We start from the raw sequence: 10,917 nt of genomic DNA, 5'->3' as shown, positions 1-10,917 counted from the left end.
AAAGAGGGGAGAAAGAGGAAGAAAGAGGGTAGAGAGGGGAAAGAAAGACAACACCTTCTATATACATTAATAAAAACAATATTTTTTTCATGGGAAGGGCGAGGGGCAGATTAGGGAGAGGGGGGTGAGGGGGGGAAGGGAGATAAGGAAAATGGAGGAGATGAAAGTTAAGAGAGAGAGGGAGGGAGGTAGATAATAAACAGGGAGAGAGGAGGGTTAGGAAGGGGTTGGAGGGGGAGGGAAGACGAGGGAGGGAAAGGATGTGAAGAGAAGGGAAATGAAGAGTGTTGAGGATGGTCGAGTGTAGTGTTGATGGTCGAGTGTAGTGTTGATGGTCAAGTGTAGTGTTGAGGATGGTCGAGTGTAGTGTTGATGGTCGAGTGTAGTGTTGAGGATGGTCGAGTGTTGCGTTGAGGATGGTTGAGTGTAGCGTTGATGGTCGAGTGTAGTGTTGATGGTCGAGTGTAGTGTTGAGGATGGTCGAGTGTAGTGTTGATGGTCGAGTGTAGTGTTGAGGATGGTCGAGTGTTGCGTTGAGGATGGTTGAGTGTAGTGTTGATGGTCGAGTGTAGTGTTGAGGATGGTCGAGTGTAGTGTTGAGGATGGTCGAGTGTAGTGTTGAGGATGGTTGTGTGTAGTGTTGAGGATGGTCGAGTGTAGTGTTGAGGATGGTTGAGTGTAGTGTTGATGATGGTTGAGTGTAGTGTTGATGATGGTCGAGTGTAGTGTTGAGGATGGTCGAGTGTAGTGTTGATGGTCGAGTGTAGTGTTGAGGATGGTCGAGTGTTGCGTTGAGGATGGTTGAGTGTAGTGTTGATGGTCGAGTGCAGTGCTGAGGATGGTCGAGTCTTGCGTTGAGGATGGTTGAGTGTAGTGTTGATGGTCGAGTGTAGTGTTGATGGTCGAGTGTAGTGTTGAGGATGGTCGAGTGTAGTGTTGAGGATGGTCGAGTGTAGTGTTGAGGATGGTCGAGTGTTGCGTTGAGGATGGTTGAGTGTAGTGTTGAGGATGGTTGTGTGTAGTGTTGAGGATGGTCGAGTGTAGTGTTGAGGATGGTTGAGTGTAGTGTTGATGATGGTTGATTGTAGTGTTGATGATGGTTGAGTGTAGTGTTGATGATGGTCGAGTGTAGTGTTGATGGTCGAGTGTAGTGTTGAGGATGGTCGAGTGTTGCGTTGAGGATGGTTGAGTGTAGTGTTGATGGTCGAGTGTAGTGTTGATGGTCGAGTGTAGTGTTGAGGATGGTCGAGTGTAGTGTTGAGGAAGGTCGAGTGTAGTGTTGAGGATGGTTGAGTGTAGTGTTGATGATGGTTGAGTGTAGTGTTGATGATGGTCGTGTGTAGTGTTGATGGTCGAGTGTAGTGTTGAGGATGGTCGAGTGTAGTGTTGAGGATGGTCGAGTGTAGTGTTGAGGATGGTCGAGTATTGCGTTGAGGATGGGTGAGTGTAGTGTTGAGGATGGTTGTGTGTAGTGTTGATGGTCGAGTGTAGTGTTGAGGATGGTCGAGTGTAGTGTTGATGGTCGAGTGTAGTGTTGAGGTTGGTCGAGTGTAGCGTTGAGGATGGTCGAGTGTAGTGTTGAGGATGGTCGAGTGTAGTGTTGAGGATGGACGAGTGTGGTGTTGAGGATGGTCGAGTGTAGTATTGATGATGGACGAGTGTAGTGTTGAGGATGGTCGAGTGTAGTATGCAGGATGGTCTTATCCCAGATAGTGTGGAGGGTTGCAGGTTATGTGGTTAAGATAGTTACAGTGCTGAAGATAGTGAGTAGTGAAGATGTCACCCGAACCATCCTGGTTAACCCCTTTGAGTGTGTGTGTGTGTGTGTGTGTGTGTGTGTGTGTGTGTGTGTGTGTGTGTGTGTGTGTGTGTGTGTGTGTGTGTGTGTGTGTGTGTGTGTGTGTGTACTCACATATTTGTACTCACGTATTTGTGCTTGCAGGATCGAGCATTGACTCTTGGATCCCGCCTTTCCGGCTATCGGTTGTTTACAGCTATGACTCCTGTCCCATTTCCCTATCATACCTAGTTTTAAAAGTATGAATAGTATTTGCTTCCACAACCTGTTCCCCAAGTGCATTCCATTTTTCCACTACTCTCACGCTAAAAGAAAACTTCCTAACATCTCTGTGACTCATCTGAGTTTCTAGTTTCCAGCCATGTCCCCTCGTTCTGTTATTATTACGTGTGAATATTTCATCTATTTCCACTTTGTCAATTCCTCTGAGTATTTTATATGTCCCTATCATATCTCCTCTCTCCCTTCTTTTCTCTAGTGTCGTAAGGTTCAGTTCCTTCAGACGCTCTTCATATCCCATCCCTCGTAACTCTGGGACAAGCCTCGTCGCAAATCTCTGAACCTTCTCCAGTTTCTTTGTGTTTCTTCACGTGGGGGCTCCATGATGGCGCGGCATACTCTAAGACGGTTCTCATGTAGGCAGTGTAAAGCGCCCTAAATGCCTCCTCATTTAGGTTTTTGAATGAAGTTCTAATTTTCGCCAGTGTAGAGTACGCTGCTGTCGTTATCCTATTTATATGTGTAGTGTAGTGTAGTGGTGTTGTTGTTGTTGTGGTGTAGTGTAGTCCTATTTATATGCGTAGCGTGTACATCTTCCATCGGTAATATAAACTGAAAATAAGGAACATTTTAGTTAATTTTAATGAAAACACATTGATTTTTATCATTTGTATTGGAAGCAACATCTTTATACGTCTTTTCTAGGGTCTACAAAATACGAAACGTCGCTCTATGATTCGAAGTTAAAATCCTCAAATTTGGTATAATAATGACTTTTTTCACGTTTTTCATGTAGTTTGATATTACGTAAATATATTCATTTTTACCAATATTTCAATACTATTTCATGTAGTATCACGATATGTGATTTGGCCTTCATATCACAGAATTTCGCAAATTTTGCATTTTTATGCAAGTTTTCTTGCATTTTGTTTTGTACTAAAAATCATCGAATTTAGCAATATTTTGACCTTTATCATCCCCTTTTCCTTTATGTGATTTAAACAAAATATCATCGAATTAGGCAATATTTTGCCGTTTTTCCACGTTTTTTAAGAATTTTCAGTTTATTGTTATTATTTCATTAAATATACGACAAAAATGATGCAAACACATAATTGATCAGAAAATAACCTCAAATACTTACTTTCAATCATCTATTTGTTTCTCGTTAAAATACTGAGTAAGATATTGAAAAGGGAAGAAGTTCTGGACGTTTCAGCCGGATTAGACCGGTTTTACGTGTACATCTTCGATCGGTAATATAAACCGAAAATCAGGAACATTTTCGTTAATTTTAATGAAAACACATTGATTTTTATCATTTGTATTAGAAGCAACATCTTTATACGTCTTTTCTTGGGTCTTAAAAATACGAAACGTCGCTCTTTGATTCGAAGTTAAAATCCTCATATTTGGTATAATAATGACTTTTTTCACGTTTTTCATGTAGTGTGATATTACGTAAATATATTCATTTTTACCAATATTTCGATACTATTTCATGTAGTATCACGATATGTGATTTGGCCTTCATATCTCAGATTTTCGCATAATATTGCCTTTTAAGCAAGTTTTCTTGCATTTTGTTCTGTACTAAAAATCATCGAATTCAGCAATATTTTGACGTTTATCATCCTCTTTTCCTTTATGTGATATAAACAAAATATCATCGAATTAGGCAATATTTAGCTGTTTTTCCACGTTTTTGTGAATTTTCAGTTTATTGTTATTAATGCATTAAATATACGATAAAAATGATGCAAACACATAATTGATTAGAAATTAACCTTAAACACTTCATTTTCAATCAACTATTTGTTTCTCGTTAAAATACTGAGTAAGATATTGAAAAGGGGAGAAGTTCTGTTTTATTGCATATATCGACGTTTCAGCCGGATTAGAGCGGTTTTACGTGTAGATCTTCCATCGGTAATATAAACGGAAAATCAGGAACATTTTAGTTAATTCTAATGAAAACACATTCATTTTTATCATTTGTATTGGAAACAACATTGTCATATGTCTTTTCTTGGATCTAAATAATACGAAACCTTGCACTATGATTTGAAGTTAAAATCCTCAAATATGGTAATATAGTGACTTTTTTACATTATTCATGTAGTTTGATATTACGTAAATATATTCGTTTTTACCAATATTTCGATACTACTTCATGTTTTCTCACGATATGTAATTTGGCCTTAAAATCTCAGAATTTCGCAAATTTTGCATTTTTAAACAAGTTTTCTTACATTTCGTTTTGTACTAAAAATCATCGATTTTAGCAATATTTTGACCTTTATCTTCCCCTTTTCCTTTATGTGATTTAAACAAAATATCATCGAATTAGGCCGTTTTTCTACGTTTTAGTGAATTTTCAGTTTATTGTTATTAATTCATTAAATATACGATAAAAATTATGCAAACACTTAATTGATCAGAAAATAACCTTAAACACTTCATTTTCATTCATCTATTTGTTTCTCGGTAAATTACTGAGTAAGATATTGAAAAGGGGAGATGTTCCGTTTTTATTGCATGTATCGACGTTTCAGCCGGATTAGAACGGTTTTACGTGTACATCTTCCATCGGTAAAATAAACTGAAAATAAGGAACATTTTAGTTAATTTTAACGAAATCACATTGATTTTTATCATTTGTATTGGAAGCAACATCTTTATACGTCTTTTCTAAGGTCTAAAAAATACGAAACGTCGCTCTATGATTCGAAGTTAAAATCCTCAAATTTGGTATAATAATGACTTTTTTCACGTTTTTCATGTAGTTTGATATTACGTAAATATATTCATTTTTACCAATATTTCTCGATACTATTTCATGTTGTATCACGATATGTGATTTGGCCTTCAAATCTTAGAATTTCGCAAATTTTGCATTTTTAAGCAAGTTTTCTTGCATTTTGCTTTGTACTAAAAATCATCGAATTTAGCAATATTTTGACCTTTATCATCCCCTTTTCCTTTATGTGATTTAAACAAAATATCATCGAATTAGGCCATTTTTCCACGTTTTAGTGAATTTTCAAATTATTGTTATTAATTCATTAAATATACGATAAAAATTATGCAAACACATAATTGATCAGAAAATAACGTTAAATACTTCATTTTCAATCATCTATTTGTTTCTCGTTAAAATACTGAGTAAGATATTGAAAAGGGGAAAAGTTCTGTTTTTATTGCATATATCGACGTTTCAGCCGGAATAGAACGGTTTTACGTGTACATCTTCCATCGGTAATATAAAACGTAAATCAGGAACATTTTAGTTAATTTTAATGAAAACACATTGATTTTTACCATTTGTATTAGAAGCAACATACGTCTTTTCTAGGGTCTAAAAAATACGAAACGTTGCTCTTTGATTCGAGGTTAAAATCCTCAAATATGGTATAATAATGACTTTTTCACGTTTTTCATGAAGTTTGATATTTCGTAAATATATTAATTTTTACCAATATTTCGATACTATTTCATGTAGTATCACAGTATGTGACTTGGTCTTCAAATCTCAGATTTTCGCATAATATTGCATTTTAAGCAAGTTTTCTTGCATTTTGTTCCGTACTAAAAATCATCGAATTCAGCAATATTTTGACGTTTATCACCCCCTTTTCCTTTATGTGATATTAAAAAAATATCATTGAATTTGGCAATATTTTGCTGTTTTTCCACGTTTTTGTGAATTTTCAGTTTATTGTTATTAATTCATTAAATATACGATAAAAATGATGTAAACACGTAATTGATTAGAAATTAACCTTAAACACTTCATTTTCAATCAACTTTTGTTTTCTCGTTAAAATACTGAGTAAGATATTGGAAAGGGGAGAAGTTCTGTTTTTATTGCATATATCGACGTTTCAGCCGGATTAGAGCGGTTTTACGTGTACATCTTCCATAGGAAATATAAACGGAAAATCAGGAACATTTTAGTTAATTCTAATGAAAACACATTGATTTTTATCATTTGTATTTGAAACAACATTATCTTTTTTTTTCTTGGATCTAAATAATACGAAACCTCGCTCTATGATTTGAAGTAAAAATCCTCATATATGGTAATATAGTGACTTTTTTCACTTTATTCATGTAGTGTGATTTTACGTATATATATTCGTTTTTACCAATATATCGATAATACTTCATGTTTTCTCACGATATGTGATTTGGCCTTCAAATCTCAGAATTTCGCAAATTTTTAATTTTAAGCACGTTTTCTTGCATTTTGTTTAGTACTAAAAATCATCGAATTTAGCAATATTTTGACCTTTATCATCCCCTTTCCTTTATGTGATTTAAACAAAATATCATCGAATTAGGCAAAATTTTGCCGTTTTTCCACGTTTTTGTGAATTTTCAGTTTATTGTTATTATTTCATTAAATATACGAGAAAAATTATGTAAACACATAATTGATCAGAAAATAACCTTAAATACTTCATTTTCAATCATCTATTTGTTTCTCGTTAAAATACTGAGTAAGAGTTTGAAAAGGGGAGAAGTTCTATTTTAATTGCATATATCGACGTTTCAGCTGGATTAGAACAGTTTTACGTGTACATCTTCCATCGGTAATATAAACCGAAAATCAGGACATTTTAGTTAATTTTAATGAAAACACATTGATTTTTATCATTTGTATTGGAAGCAACATCTTTATACGTCTTATCTAGGGTCTAAAAAATACGAAACGTCGCTTTATGATTCGAAGTTAAAATCCTCAAATTTGGTATAATAATGACTTTTTCACGTTTTTCATGTAGTTTGATATTACACAAATATATTAATTTTTACCAATATTGCGATACTATTTCATGTAGTATTACGATATGTGATTTGCCCTTCATATCTCAGATTATCGCATAATATTGCATTTTAAGCAAGTTTTCTTGCATTTTGTTTTGTACTAAAAATTATCGAATTCAGCAATATTTTGACGTTAATCATCCCCTTTTCCTTTATGTGATATAAACAAAATATCATCGAATTAGGCAATATTTTGCTGTTTTTCCACGTTTTTGTGAATTTTCAGTTTATTGTTATTGTCGTGATGCTGAACCCTGGTTCATTCCGAACAAAGCGAATTCACAACACATAACACCTTGCCTCAGCAACCGTTACTACCACCTATACTCCTACATACACCAGACCCTTGAGGCGTACTACTCGGTTTGTACTGGAACACATTGAATGAACATATGGAAGGTATTTAAAGACCGTCGGGTTTTGTCATTTAATTACAAAGAATAGACTCTGACAAATAAATACATATTATCATACTCTATTAGGTCAATACACTTCCAATACCCATAGACCACTTGACCTCCGCGATCACCACCCATACTCGTAACTTCCGCCTAAGTCCCTAATACGGAATGATTACTACAACGCTCCACACCCGGTTAGTCTTTCATTCAATACTCACATACTGCAGACTTAACTTCGTCACTAAGATCACATCAGGTTCTCGCATAGCTGTCTGCTACACTTCGCTGCTGCCGCAAACGGGGATCCAAAGGACTTACTTGTGGGAACCGACCTGTGAGATTTATATTTATTTAATTTATATGAATTTATATTTACGTTAATTTATATACTTCGATAGCAATTTGTATAATAATGAGTTGACTGTATTTCTGCAATAATCTCAATCTCACAAATCGATCCTCTACACATTAGGGGGGTTTATATTAATTTAATTTATATATATGCAGCCAATCAAACTACAGTATTAACTACATACATTGAAAAGGTTCCTTATCTTATAGTACAGCAGGTCTTAGTCCACCAGGTATAACTAGGGTGTAGACACCACATTTTCCCTCTTTGAGGTAGCTTCCATCACCCTGGTAACTGATGCACAAAGCATGCTTCTTCGTCTTGACCTGTCAAAAGGGCACTAGCTGTAAAGCCAGAATTCTATAGATGACAAGCTATATCAAAGAAAACACTATACATGGAACCATGAAGACCTGGCTTAATTACCTTTAGTATGAGGCGATCTCGTGATCTAACTGGGTCACCCTACCCAATGACATTAATGGCCACTAATGATAGATAAACGGGTTTCGGAAAGACACTTAACTTAAATTTGTTGACAGCGTGTGATAATAGTACACCTTTGGTTTCCATAACACTTCGTCCAAGTAAAATTAACAGGAGCCGAATTCGCTCCCATGAGCCTCTGTGGTCTCAGTAAAACAATGGCTGCCCCTCCCTCACCCTGACGCCTGGCTTACATTGTCCAAATGACAGAAAGTGATAGAAGGGTCACATTTACTCTACTTTAATATTGATAATTAAGTTAATTTATATGAAATGTTTTATGATGGTAAAGTCCAAAGACTAATGTATTTAAGAATAATTCCCAGCAGAATAGCTGGTGAATTTATAATAGTATGTGGTGATGATATCCCATTTTCTATAGACGGTAATTCCACTACAAGTTACGTTTTCTATGGGTAACTTGTTTATACAATACAGCTATTATCTGTCTCGATGATATGTTAAATGCTGTCGGATTTTCCGACATAATTCCCCAGGGGCTGCTCACGGGTCGAAGTCCTATTTAGAACAGACGAACACCGTTTCTCCTCCTTCGAATTATTAGATTAATTTGATGTTACTAGTTAGTAATCACACATTTGTGCGTCTGTTCGTACAGGACGGATGTCCCGTACTAGAGTTACAGGGGTTAGAAGTCTAATGCGATTTCATTTCCCTGTCAACTCTTGAAAGGCTAATATTCAAGCCTAATTACACATTATTTAACCCAGAAGACTGAATGTGATCAAGTACTACAGTCAAGTATGATTCAGGGACTGCAGTGAGGTCAGTGACATTAGATATAACTTGAAGTTTGTTCAGGTAACTGGTCACTGATATATAAACACTGAGGCCCATGGAATACATCTTGATTAAATAATTAATGTATCAAATCAGTCATCAGATTTACTGGGGTTTAATTTAGTTAATTGATTCAGAAGATTGAATAGCTCATCATTGAAGTAAAGTATGGTTCTGAGACTGCAGTGGGTTCAGTGACATTGGTCGCGGTGACTTGTAGCTGTTTAGGCTACTGTTCACTGATTTGCCACTGAGGCCTCATGAACTCATCTTCAGCTTCAAATGATGATACTAACATCAACCTCTGTTGGTATAGTCAGTTGTAATCTCCTTAGTATAATGCTACTGGAGAAATATAATCAGCTGACAAATTTAGATTTCTACTGGTATTGTTTATGTGCAGGCATAGGTCTCCTCAGGCTTGATACTGGGCCTGAGAGTAATTTACCTCCTGCAGAGTTTAACATGGTTATGCCCTGATATTTAGTAGGGCTACCGATGAATCGATGGCAATAGTCTGTCCCAACAAGGAGACCGAAGTCGGTGAGGTGATCAGACTTAATATTATCTGCCAATTTTATTCCTCTATTTCTTAGGAATTTGGCTGTTGCTCTCAGACCTTGAACTGGTCTACTGGTATTTTGTCCACCACAATGGCTTGTACTCGACAGACGTACCTGCCTAAACGTACTGATGGTTGTACCACCTGGTAGACTTGAGGTCCTGCATCTGTTACAAACCCTGAGATATTGAATGACATCTGGGCTACAGGCCTTAATTTAATTCATCTGCCAGCTTTTTAGTGATATATGTTCTCTGGGATCCTTGGTCAAACAACCCACGGGAATGGACCTTGGCCCTCTTATTCAGGATGGTAATTTGGGCAGTAGGCAAAGTCGTATTACCTTTAGACTTTGCCGATTGGACACTCTTTGTTGGTTGCACCTTGCAGTACTGTACTGTGGTGGGAATGCTATCTTCCACCTTGGGTCTTGAATACGTTAATTTCGTATATTTGCACAGTGCTGCATGGTGCCTACCTCTTCTACACCTGTTGCAGGTGTTGAATTGGGTATCACAATAGTCTATGTTGTGTGACTTGAGACACCTTGCACATCTCCCTAATTCCTGGAGTCGCTCAATACGAGTGTCTCTGGTTGGATAATTAGCACAACGGTATGTTGAATGTTTCTTTTTGCAGAACATACATGTCCCCCAGCCTACTGCACGTTTGGAAGTTACCGGTTTGGGTGAACTAGTAACAGTAGGCTTGGAGGATGCTGCTGCATTGTCAGATTTTCTGCAACTTGATGTTTGAGTAATTGGTTGATGTTTATTTGGGGTAGTTGTTTTACCCTTTAATTGACTCTTATTCTCCATTTCTGAAGGCTTGCAAGAGGCTTTAACTTCCTCATTTGCTCGTCGTTTGTTTATGATGGAATGTAAACCTTCAGTGATGTCCTGTACTGTCAGGATGGTGTTATGTTGATGTGCATATAATTCATCTAGTATATCGCTGGACAATTTTCGTTGAAGGACAACTTTGGTCATCCATTCACTAGTAGTTATATCAACCTTAAGACTGAATGTTCTTAGTAGTGACTCAAACTCCATGCTGAAGGATTGTAATGAGTCAGCAGTCTGATCAGGTTGAGGTAAATCCAGCAATTGTAGTACTAGATGTATGACAGTTTTCTCATTGCCAGTATTATTCCTAGGAGGCTGGACTGGGAAATTAGTGCTGTCGCTATTTTCATTTACATTTTCTACTACTGGTTCAACTTCACCTCTAGCTTGGAGGCATGTTAACTTAGTAGCCTCAGGTATTGGGTTTTCAGAATCCACAGAGACTGTGGATAAATTGTCTGAGAACTGCTTAATTTCTGGTGGTATAATATTGGGTGAAGCTTTACTGGGTGAAGCTTTATCCTTGTTGATTAAAGGATCTAATCTGGCTTGACATTTATTCTCAAAAAGATCCAGATCATCCATAACATTATCTACTTTATTTGATGTACTTGCTATTT

The sequence above is a fragment of the Procambarus clarkii genome, chromosome 20, assembly GCF_040958095.1.
Source record: "Procambarus clarkii isolate CNS0578487 chromosome 20, FALCON_Pclarkii_2.0, whole genome shotgun sequence".
Lineage (NCBI taxonomy): Eukaryota > Metazoa > Arthropoda > Malacostraca > Decapoda > Cambaridae > Procambarus > Procambarus clarkii.
Note: the sequence above shows the minus strand (reverse complement) of the source record.